Here is a 12,399-nt window from a genome sequence, read left to right as displayed (position 1 = left end):
ACCCTCTTGTGAATTATTGATTCCCCCAAACAGCTATCCCTCAGCAACATAAGCCCAATATGCTAAGGGGAGTTGCTACACTTTTTTCTGTTGTCTGAATATTTATATTGCAAATGTGTTCTGCTTAGTGATGGGTGACCTTACCCTGGGTGAATTCATTATTTCCTCAGAAAGTAACAAATTCACTCATGTTAGCTCACACAAGAGTTCTGCCTTAAAATGATCTCTCATTTTGTGTACACACGTTTTTGTGCTTGCACAATATCTAAGTGCATCTTGGAAATGCATAGCGCAGCATGACATCATGCATCACCACCCTTCCTGGTTGGATGCTTTTGTGCGGTCTGCCTGCATGATGTGAGATTTGCTCACCATTGGCCATCATTGGTATATGGAGGCAAGAAGAAGATGGACCTACAGAGTTCCTCTCCTCCTCCACCTCATGGAGTCTGAGCCATGGTGGCAGTGACAATGAGGGAAGAAGCAGTGGATGCACTGGATTATTCAAGGGTTAAACCAACCAACTCTGTGCATGTGCAGAAATGGCATCATTTAGATGCAGATTGAGCATGCTTCAAAGCTCACATTCAATCCTGAACTTAATAACAAGTTCTTAATATATCAATTCTGGCTTGATAAAAAGGTGAGCATTAAGAATGGATGCAATTCGACTAACGAGCCAACTAATTATTAAATTTGGTGGCATCATCCATTTAGAAATCAGATATTTTATTTAGCAGGAAGGATCAGATTTATGGGACCGCAGTGGCTTAGTGGTTAAGACGCTGAACTGCAGACTGGAAGGTCGTCAGGTCAGCAGTTCGAGACCCGAGTGCTGCGTGACGGAGTGAGCTCCCGTCTTCAGTCCCAGCTTCTGCCAACCTAGCAGTTCGAAAGCAAGAAATTGCAAGTAGATAAATAGGTACCGCCTCGGCGGGAAAGGTAACAGCGTTCCGTGCACCTCGGTGTACAGTCATGCCGGCCACATGACCACGGAAGCGTCTTCGGACAGCGCTGGCTCTTCGGCTTAGAAACGGGGATGAGCACCGCACCCTAGAGTCGGACACGACTGGTTGGGGACACCTTTACCTTTTTTTTTATCAGATTTATGCAAGGAAAACACTGGGGGGGGCATTTTCCCCACCCCCATGTTTCAGAAAGGGTTGCCAACCAGACAAAAATAAATAAAGAGATGCAATATTGGGCTGACCTGCACCTGTGCCTTTCACAGAGGTCTGCTATGCAGAAATCAGCAGAAGAACATTTTACTGGCATGGAACTAAACATTATAACCTAATGGTTGCAGCTCAAATTGATATTTCAGGGAAAGCTACAGGGGCTGGTTTAAAAGTTGGCAGCTGTAGTTTCAGACCCCATGGGATTATTCCTCAAAGCACACGTTTCTGGCCAAATGAGGCTCGGACCTGATTATGGCTATATAAAAGTAACATGGTGTACACATTTGAGGGATTTTTATTTTCTTTTAGTAAAATCAGTTACTTATTATGGTACCTTACTCCATCTAGACTGAATAGAATATGCACATTAGGGGATATGACATATGCTGCAGGTATTGAAAATGGTGGGTTAATTTGCTTTCATGATTTTTGGAACTTTCCACATTATACCCTACTGGAAATTAGTTTTAAGTAAGGCCGTGCATGGACCCCCCGCTTTGACATTTTCCCATTGACTTGCATTGGAAAACAGAAATGGCCATAATGCTTCCAGTTTTCATTACAAATACATGCAATTTGGATACCTAGCAGCCCCCATTGAGATGATTCTACCTGCCAAATTTGAGGTAGTTTGTCCCAGTAGTTGTTGTGCTAGCTGCAGGTAAAATTTGATTTTTTCAACAAAATCTCTCAAAGCGAAGAACTATAACTTTTCACTGTTTTCACAGACATGCATGAAATTTGGGGACCTGTCAGCCCCCAAGGATGTGATTTCACCTGCCAAATCTCAGACAGTTTGACCTAGCAGTTTTTGTGCTAGGCACAGGTAAAATGTGCTGTTCTCAGAAACTCAAACCGAAGGTCATAAAGGGATAATCAGAGAAGTTGGGTGTTTAAATGGTGATTAGGAGGTGGTCACTGTCCTTAAGCTCTGCTGTAGGTAGGGATGTCAGAGAATTCCATGATGGTGAGGCTGAATGCCTCTGCATTCGGCCCCCCGAAATCCATCGCAGAACCAAGCCCCTGCCCCCCCAACTCACGAAAGGCACACGGGACGAAGTCCCCACCGCCCCCAACCCACAAAAGGCGTGAGAAATGGAGCACTTACCTGCTCCTGTCTGCCCTGCTTTGCGGATGGCGGCCGTCCTGCGGCTGCCATTCACTTCCTCCTCTTCATAGCCGTGATAGGCTACATAAATACTTATGTAGCCTATCACGGCTAATGCAGGGATGCCATTTGTGTCCCTGCGAAGGCCGTGATCGGCTAAGTAAGTATTTACGTAGCCTATCACGGCGGGGGGGGGGGGAACCCAGCGTACGCCAATGTTGGCGGCTACCGCCATTTGCGTAAGCTGGGTTTTTTGGGGGAGGGGTTGGCCTCACTGAAATCTGGTTTTTGCATTTGGCCTCACTGAAATCCATGGTGGAATTCTCCACCATCCCTAACTCTCTCTAACCAACTCTAACAAGCTCTCTATCACACAAAGTAACAAACGCAGATCTCCAAAATATACAGTATTCCCTGCCCCCTCCTCTAGCACTGTCACTGATTGGAGACTGCTGGGTTATGTTCAGCCCTAATTTTGCAACTAGAGTTGCCATTTGCCAAGGCTCACCATTTCCCCCCTCCCCCTCCTCCTGTCCCATTACCCCTCTGTCCTCCTCCTCGTCCCTTCGCTGATCTTTAACAAGTGGACATACTTAGAGACAGGCTGTCTGGGCTTCAGAAGGCATCAGAATAGCTCTAAATCTCTGAAGCAACTGAGGTGCTGGTCTGATCCACTTTTCATCTCACTGAGGCACTTCCAAAACAGCCTGCTTCGCGTCAGTATTTGGATTCGGCACTGAAGCAATGCACAGCCCTAGTTTTAAGAAACATTTGAGAAATGACTGGTTATGGTATAATACAGTGGTCTCCAGAGTGGGGTACGTGCACCCCAGGGAGTGCACAAGGCGATCCATTGGGGTATATGAGCTGCCTGATAATTGAGCAGCCTCCCGCTGCCCTGATGAGCTGCCATTGTGTGCAATTATGGTGGTGGTGGCAGTGGCAGCAGGATGGGATGGGAGCCAAGAGGGAAGTTCCATGGCATTTCTTTCTTGGCTCCTGTCCTATCCTGCCTCTGCTACGGCCTCCGAGAACAACTGTACCAATCTCTGCCAGGCATGGCAGAGGATGCTGCAGCCAGGGAAGTGCAAACTCACCCCCATCTGGACTCCTGCCCAGCCTCTGCCCCCACTTGCTAGTATCCAGACTGCGCTCGAGACACTCCCACTCTCGGCGAGCAGCCCACACTCACCCCAGCAGCCTCATCGAGCTCAGTGGTCACCATTTCTAAAAAAAATTAAATGGCAATCGCAAAATTCTATGTTTTTGTATGTGCAAAAATGCGCATTTTTGCGAATGTGCATATTCTCAAGTGTGAAATGTGCATTTTTGTGAAGGCACACATTACAGTGTATGGAAATGTGCATTTTCATAAAATACGCATTTTCGCTCATACACAAATATGCGCATTTGCAAAATGCGCATTTCACATATGCAAATATGCGCATTCGCAAAATGCGCATTTTTACGTGCACACAAATTTGTGCATTTTCGCGATTGCCATTTCATTTCTCAGAAAATGGTGACCGCAATGTTCAACATGGCTGCCGGGATGAGTGCAAGCCATTCGTCGAGCACAGGCAGGGGGCGAGCAGGGGCTCGGTGAGTGGGGCTCAGGGGTGTGGGCAGGAGCAGGTCCACTAGATTCCCAGACTGAATTGGGTGCCCATGCCATCCCTAGCTGCAGCACCAGGGCAGCTGCCATCCTGCCGAAGGAGAGCAGGGAGGAGATTATCCCTTCCCACTCTCCTTTGGCAGAATGAAGCCGAGAAGAAAGCACGTGCTATGTATGCAGCTATGTCAGCTATGACAGCCATTAAAACTATCAAAATAAACTGAACTTCAAACCAGACCTTCAAATTGCTGTATCACAAGGTGTTAAACTGAGATTTTAAAAAAATAACGAAGCATATTCAATCACATTGCTCTCACTAAAAAAAAATATATATTAATATTCTTTTAGTGAGAGCAAAAAGGGTTTTTGTACTGTTAATAAATAAAATAAAAAACATTATTTTAAAAACATTGTTTATTTCATCTTTATCTCCTTTTTAATTTCTATTTTTTGTGTATGTTTTATTTTAACATACATAATCTATTAGTACAGTAGAATATGTATACAATTTATAAATGCATACATATATGTACATATATTGGGGATTCATGCTAAAAAAATTACTGATATGGGTGCATGATCAAAAATGTTTGGAGATCACTGGTATAGTATAGAGCATATCAGATAAACCATTTGATTCACTTGTGGTTGTGCTTGGATATCTAAAAGATATAGTTGCTTCTGATGATCTGGAAATGACAGTACATCCTTTAATAGCAGCCAAATAGCAATCACTCATATCTGGAAACACAACAACGGATTCATCATCTACAGTATGATGGTGTAATCAAACCAACTAAAACTGTATGTTAGAGGAAGTAGACAGACGGACATTACAGTTGTTAGAAAATGGGCAATACTCCAAACCTTTTTGGAATGACCAAATACAAGATAATGTGTAACTATGTACATTGTCGGAACCGTTATGAATACCTGTTTCTCATGCTTTAATTTGTCAGTTTAAATAATGACATAATTTTCAAACTGAATCAATATTAGGGATGGGCAAACTTACCTGGGCCTGCCGCGCGCACTGCTCGACAGACCCCTGCTGGCTGCCTGACCCCGTTTGGTGCGGAGCGCAAGCCGTCAGCTGTAGGCGCCCGGCAAGTGGCATGTGGCTGCCCACACCCTTTGAAGAAAATGGCAGCCTATTCCTTTACATAAAGGGGCTTTTCACGCAAATGGCAGCTGCAAATAAGCCCGTTTATGAAGCATTACAGGCGTAAATGGCCTAAACAGGGTCGGGCGGCCAGCAGGGTCCATGGATTCCAGTCTGGGGGGCTGAGCAGGTGGATCCTTGTTGAACTCCCCCTGCCTCCCCTCTGATATCCGCAACATCCCTAATCAACATATGTCTGGCCAATTCACTGGTTCTACACAACAAAATTGTCCTAACCAATGAATTTATTTATTTATTTATTTATTTACAATATGTGTATACTGCTCCATATCTAAAACAGATTTTGGAGTGGTGAACAGAATAGGTAACAAAGTAAAAGGGTAAAAAGATTAAAGCACCATATTAAAATTATGCTCCCCCCCCAGAAAAAAACCAGAATGCCAATAAAAACCATGGCTGGTCAGTTAATACCTCCTGGAGCAGTGCTGCTTTCAGGAGGTGCCGGAAGCAACAGAATGTTGGTGCAGAATTGAATCTCTATACTAGGAAGCATGTGCAGGACCCCACTTTCCAGCATCCCCGCAGCTCTGGGATCACTGAAGCCATAAGAAGAGATGCCCTTGCACTTCTTTTCTGCCTCAACCAGAGAAGCAAGTGTGATATTTATTAGTAGTCCTGCCTGTGCTCTAGAACTGAACTTCTGCAGCAGATGGTGGGCGGGTGGGGGGGGCACAGAATGTGGAGAAAAGGACTCCATGCTGTTCACACTGTGATCATAAGCCAGTTCAGGCCTGATCAGATATGTGGAATACGGAGCTCTTGGTACATAAATATTTATCAGGGTTGTTGTGAAACCCCACCCCCACATTTTCACCACCCCATTCACAGGTGGTAAATGTGGGGCATTTTGCCAATGGGGAGGAGATGAATTCAGGCAAAAGATTTGGGGAAGAGGCTTACCTTTACCAGTGGTGGTGCCATCAACAGCAAGGCCTTTCAGCAGTGAATGGCTGACCATTGGTGTAGTGGAGAGGGAGCTTCTGGGGAAAAACACAGCACTGGTGGTTCCCATCCCCCCCCCAAGCCTACTCTGCACAACAGCACATCATGATGTACAGCAGTAGTGGGAAACATGTGACCCTCCAGATGATGTTGGACTGCAGCTGTCCCTGCAGTCCAATGGCATATACCAATGGCAAGCAAATCTCACATCACGCAGGCAGACCACGCGAAAACAACCAACCACTAACGGTGGTGATGCAACTCCCATCAGCCCTTGACAGCATAGCCAATGGTAAGGCATGATGGAATTTGCAGGCCAATATCTGGAGCTCAAAAACAATGGAGAAAAGAAATTGGAGAAATCCCAGGTGCTGATAGAAAAAAGTTTATTGTAGTTCTTTTATATTGGCTGGTACTATGTACCAGCCAAACTTTCAGGTTCTTAGTCCTTTTGAAAGAAATGCAGGGTTTGCTTGCACAGCCAAGTAGGTCCTGCACCAAGTGCCAGTACTAATGGATACTTTTCTGAAGTTCCTTTGTAGCTCCAGCATATGTAAGACTGCAATGCAATTTGTCATCATCCCACGGCCCTTGTTTATTCATGAGGTCTGTAGGATGCCCTTTTTGTAAGATGCCCTTTTTTTGCCAGTTCTATCACAGCAGTAGGATATCCTCTCTCTAACTGATCCTACAGTAAATTAGACTCTTGTTCAAACACCTGGATTGAATAACAATTTCTACGAATTCTTAAAAATTGACCATATGGTAAATTATTTCTAAAATAATGAGGATGAAAACTGTCATATGACAAATATGAATTTCTGTCTGTAGGTTTTCTGTACACCAATATATGGAAAGTATTTTGGTCTTTCTCCATTGTAATGTCTAGAAATTTTATGATCCTTTCATCCTTCAGAATCTCAAATGCTATATTGTGGTTACAGGTATTGAGCCACATGAAAAAGGCTAGAATAGAGTCATATGAGCCAGCCCAAAGCATAAAAATATAATCAATGTAACTCCACCATTGTATGCTGTTAGACCTCCATGGGTTTGCCTCCCTAAACACGTATTTTTTCTCAAAATCATCCATGTAGAGATTGGCTATCTTTGTCTGCCAATAAAATTGTTCATTGAACTTGAAATAATTTTGCGTAGGGATACCTCCGCTAAATCTATATAAAGGGTGGGAGGTAGGTTTTTTGGCGTTCATCTAGGGCCTTTTCTATGATGTTAATAGCCCCATCCTGTGGAATGCTGGTATAAAGTGACTTCACATCCAAGGTGACAAATATTGTAGGCACTGATATATTGACTATACTTAACTTTGAAAGAAAATCCATGGAGTCACGAATGTAGGACTTCATCAACGGGATGAAAGATTTCAGGGGGTTGGGAAACATTTTTCACAAGTACACCAGTCTACAGAGGGGCTCAGCTTTTGGGTAATACAAAAACTGCATGGATCTGATAATAAACTGCTCCTCAGGAGAGAAATGCTTTGGATTTTAAAGCCTGGTAGTATTTCTCCCATAGGACTGTATGAAGAGGTTGATTATTTATCATTGTTGTAAACATGATAATAATTCTTTATGTTTTTTCAGAATTAGGAAATGCAGAGAGGAGTTTTTGTTTTCCTTATGTAACAACAATGTTTAAGGCCAGTATAGCCAATTAAGGGCATTTTATCCAAATGATTTAAGCTAGCCCATGGACCGTTCTGCTAATACAATTGGATGAGGTTTGTCTGTCTTAGACTACAAGATAAGGTGAGTTTGTGGGTGGTAAGCAAATAACTTCCTGGGAAAATGATGGCTCATACAAGATTACAATATTTTTTGGTGAGTCTAGGATTTATTTATATTTGGCACAAAAAGCAAGGTAGTAAAGTGTAGTTAGTTTGCATATCAAACAATTTTCTACTATGGACATTCCTAACCTCTCTTCCCTTCTCTATTTGTCTTCCGGGTCATTCAAATAAAGTTTCTTAACCGTCTAAGGCAATTTTAAAGAACAACAGATTTTTACAGGTGAACAAATGCCCATTGTTAAATTTTTTAAAATATATCTGTACAATAAGATGATGTGAAGGCTTTAATTCATCTGATAATCTTACTAAATGGTGGCAGAGTTTAAGGGAATTAGAGTTTAGGTTTTTCTATGATAAATCCTCTCTTTTTTTAAGAGAATGCTTCAGGGATGCCATTTTTGAGAGCTATTGACAAATGGTACACTTTCTTTACTGCAGATTTACTTCATGAAGCCCACCCTGTTATAAAGTAGTTCAACACAATTTATATAATTTGCTGCTAATATGTTTATATAAAAGGTGCTGGTCGTTTTCAAGTGTGCAATATAAGGTAGACAAGCCATTGGTCTGTTTTTATGTGAGGAAGCTTTCTTAATATTATAAACTGATGTTTTTTTTTTAACATGATAATTATTATGGTTAAAGTAATCCTGATGTTCTCATTTGAAGATTTTTTATATATACAGACAATAACACATCTTTGCATGTTGTCGTTCTCATTTTTTGCCTTGTTGGTTTTAATAAGTGTAAAAGTAATGGTTTCTCGATTTTTATATGAATGTGAAAAGTATGAATTGTGTATAGGTCAAAATTGGTTGTGAAATTCATATATTTTATAGTAATTATTTATTTTAGGAGTGTTTGAGATGTTTCTTTTTGTACTAGAGTAACATGAAATAACCAAGATGATGTATGTATATATTTTTATTGTAGCCTCTGAAGAAGGAAATCAATATTTCCAAAATGTGTCGGCCCAATATAAAAGAACTATAATAAACCTTTTTCTATAGGCACCTGGGATTTCTCCAGTTTCTTTTCTCCATTGCTTTTTTCCCTGTGCACGTGTCTCCCCTCCTCTTTTTATCCAATATCTGGTGCTCCATATGTGCCCCATCACTGCTGTAGAGCAACACTGCTGCTGTTGCCACTCTCCATGAACAATAATCAAAAGAAAGCAAAAGGGCGTCGTTTTGCACACCTTTTTGCAACTCACAAATTCAGCCAAACATTCAGCTCAGCACTAAAATGAACAAATGTTCTTTGTTCAAATTCAATATTCTCCAGATGGTCCAGAGAAAAAGGCACCAGAACTATGGAACATTTCCTCACCAGCCTTCTCCCTGGGAGAGGGACAGATCATTGTACATTTACTATGAGAGCTTTTCAATTTAATCCAACAAAAGTGACTAGCTAATAAAAACTGTTTAGTACTCCATGGATTCACATAAATATATTAATCTTGGGGGAGGTGGGGAGAAATGACCAACAGTTTTACAGCTCTGAGCCCCAGTTGTCTCAAGACAGTTTTTAACTCGGCAAGTAAGGTCAGTGGCTACCTTCAAGCTTTTAGTATAATCTATCACATTGTTATCTATTGCAGTCTAATCAGTGGTTTGGTAATCCCCACCCAGACTTGGGCAGGGATAACCCATGTGTCTAAAAAACAGCATAAATGACCACCTGTTCTCTGTGACTTCCATTGCTTATACAGAACTGCCTGGGTAGGTTTTTTTTTTTTTTAATTATTACCACCAATCTTAACCAGATATTCCCTTGAGATTGAGGCTTCTTCCTTTAAAAACACATTTTTAAATTTAAGGCACAATGCTATGCATATTTAGATGGAAAAAAGTCCTGCAACTCCCAGCATTTCCCAGCCAGCTTTGCTGGCTGGAGAATGCAAGGACTTAAAGGACTTCTTTCCATCTAAACATTCATAGGATTGTACCCTTAATGTTTCATTTCTCATCTGTAACCAAGTGAAAGAATAATTATTTCACAGTTATGACTTCTACAGGAAAGAATAAGGATGAGTTCATATAGAAATAGTCATTCAAAGAAAATAAAACAAACAAAATCCTAATCCGTATCTCATTTACTATTTTAAAACAACAAATAAGCAATTCTGGCTTCCAGTATTTTCAACTGCTACATTTACAGCACAATCCCATACATGTTTACTTAGAAGTAAGTGCTAGTATGTTCAATGGGGCTTGCTGTCTATTAAGTGATGTTTAGGATTGCAGTCTTGGCTTACTTTTATAATTTTAAAAGAGAAGAGTTTGATACCCATTTGAGTAGTTTGCAATTTGTGTGTTAACTTCTGGTTGGTAAACGGTGCCCATGATAACATAAAATATTTTATTTTTCCCTGTCCCTTTTCTATTTCTACTTCCATTTTCATTAGTTCCCATATGTTATCCAGCATTTGAGATCACTTTCTGCTGCATGCATGCTCTCTCTCTCTCTCTCTCTCTCTCTCTCCCCTTCTCTGTAACTGCTGGAATGATTTAAATGCCTTCCTTCATTATGATAAAAATAAATAAATAAAATAAAATACAAGATTTTATTTCACATTAAATGTGTTATTATTTGTTCTACTTAACACATCAAAACAACCTGCCAAAAGGAATATTCTACAGGTCAGCATTTGGAGCAGTTAAAATGTGTTTGGTATCCTGCAGTTTGGATACAAGGACTGAGTTGTTGCATAATGCTATGCATGGAATACCTCATTGCACAGATTGGACCTTGAGAAAACACTTCCAGGCAGGCTCATGACTGGTTTATAGGATGTCAAGGGTGTTCAATGTTTCTCTCTCTTCCTCCCTCTGCAGTTGACTTATTTAATGGTTTGTCAGACAGCTTGTCCTCCTGCAACTTGGCAGATGAAAGGTGCTTTTTGGCTTGTCTATCTTTCCAGCTGCAGAGGCATGGCTGTTTGGGAGGCATTGCATCCAAAACAATCATTTGGGCTGAGAATATGAACATTACCAGGGGACTTGATGGCAACAAAAGCAGCTGCTAGGGATATTTTTCCTAAGTAGTGATTAGATTTTTCATGTCCCTTATGGACTTTTGAACATCATTAGCCCCAGCGTCTCGTGGTCTGGCAAAAGAGACATGGTAATAAATGACTTAATGACTGTGGTATCAAAAATGCATCCTTAAAGGGCTACTTTGTTGCTTGCAAGGTTGCTCTTTAGTTAGGAAAAACTATATTCATGACACCAAGGACAACCACCTGCGTACCTTAGTATCATCAATACAGCCTCTGATAGTTTTATTTAACTCATTTCCTTTCAGTTTTACAAAACAATGAAGTTACAATGAGTTTCCAGGTTACAGGCTTTAACCCCAAGACTCGGATTTCAGGGCTCACTCTCCGTGATGCCATCAAGGTAGGAGAATGAACAGAAGGGTCCCCAAATACAGCGAGGCTGGCTTGCCACATTCTTAAGTAATACACTTTATGATCTAAAGAGGTGACCCCATGAAAACCCTCAAGTCTAGAGTCTAAAATTATCTAACAGCACTAATGCATTCTCAGGTACTTAGGATCAGGATGACAAGCCTCAATCTCAGGCCTCTCTCAGGTAGGCTCAAATTTCTGCCTTTGAAACTTAGGTCTAGAACTTTTCCAGGAATAGTATGTTAAAATACTACTTTTTTTTTTAAAGCCATCATTCTTAAAAAAACAAAACAAAACAACCCTAACTATATATATTGAAAAACTAAATCAGGAACATCAATTTAACAATGATATCATTATCACAACTTTCAATGTTACTTCTTTATATACTAACATACCCCACAAAGATGGCCTCTCTGCCTTAACATACCTCTTAAACAGCAGAACTGCTAATGAACCCAGCACTGGAATCTTAACATCCCTGGCTAAGTTACTACTCGCTTGTAACAATTTCATGTTCAATGACAATCACTATTTACAACTCCAAGGTACAACAATAGGAACATGTATGGCCCCATCATATGCCAATCTATTTATGGGACAACTCACAGAAACTATCTGCAGATCTGCTTCCTACAAGCCTAGGGTATGGTGGCATTACATAGATGACATTTTAATCATCTGGGATTATGAAAGGGATAGCTTGGAGATTTTTTACCAAGTTTATCAACACTATCCACCCAATGATAAAATTTACCAGTATCACCACAACTGAAAAACACAGATTACCTTTCCTGGATCAACTGGGCAGCAGGATGGTAGTCCACAACAAAAGGAATGCAATTTTCTTTTGAAGAGTTAGCCTTTGCATCACAGAGAAGGGTATCCCTGGATATTGCTGATGCTTAGTTGATGTCATAGTCAATGATGTGACTAGGGTATCAGCATTGTTGGAGATGTTCTTTAAGTTGGTTAATCTTCTTGAGAAGTTTTCTTTGCTGTTACAAATGCATTTTATCCTAAGAGCCAAACTATATATAATGTTCTTCTTTAGACTGTTCAGATGACATGACTGAAAGTTAGGGTAGAGGTGGGAATCTGTAGGTTTACAATATAAGTTTGTGACAATTTGATTGCTTTCAGTGGTTAAG

The 12,399-nt window shown here is 41.0% G+C and overlaps 1 protein-coding gene across 1 annotated transcript in view; it reads right to left on the bottom strand.

Moving 5' to 3' along the window:
• Positions 1 to 12,399, bottom strand: part of SGCZ (sarcoglycan zeta) — a 541,716-nt gene that overhangs the window by 124,110 nt on the left and 405,207 nt on the right. The window lies entirely within an intron of this gene.

The sequence above is a fragment of the Heloderma suspectum genome, chromosome 5 (assembly GCF_057233095.1).
Source record: "Heloderma suspectum isolate Gila_16-S chromosome 5, 16-S_ref, whole genome shotgun sequence".
Lineage (NCBI taxonomy): Eukaryota > Metazoa > Chordata > Lepidosauria > Squamata > Helodermatidae > Heloderma > Heloderma suspectum.
Note: the sequence above shows the minus strand (reverse complement) of the source record. Positions and strands in the feature narration are given on the sequence as shown.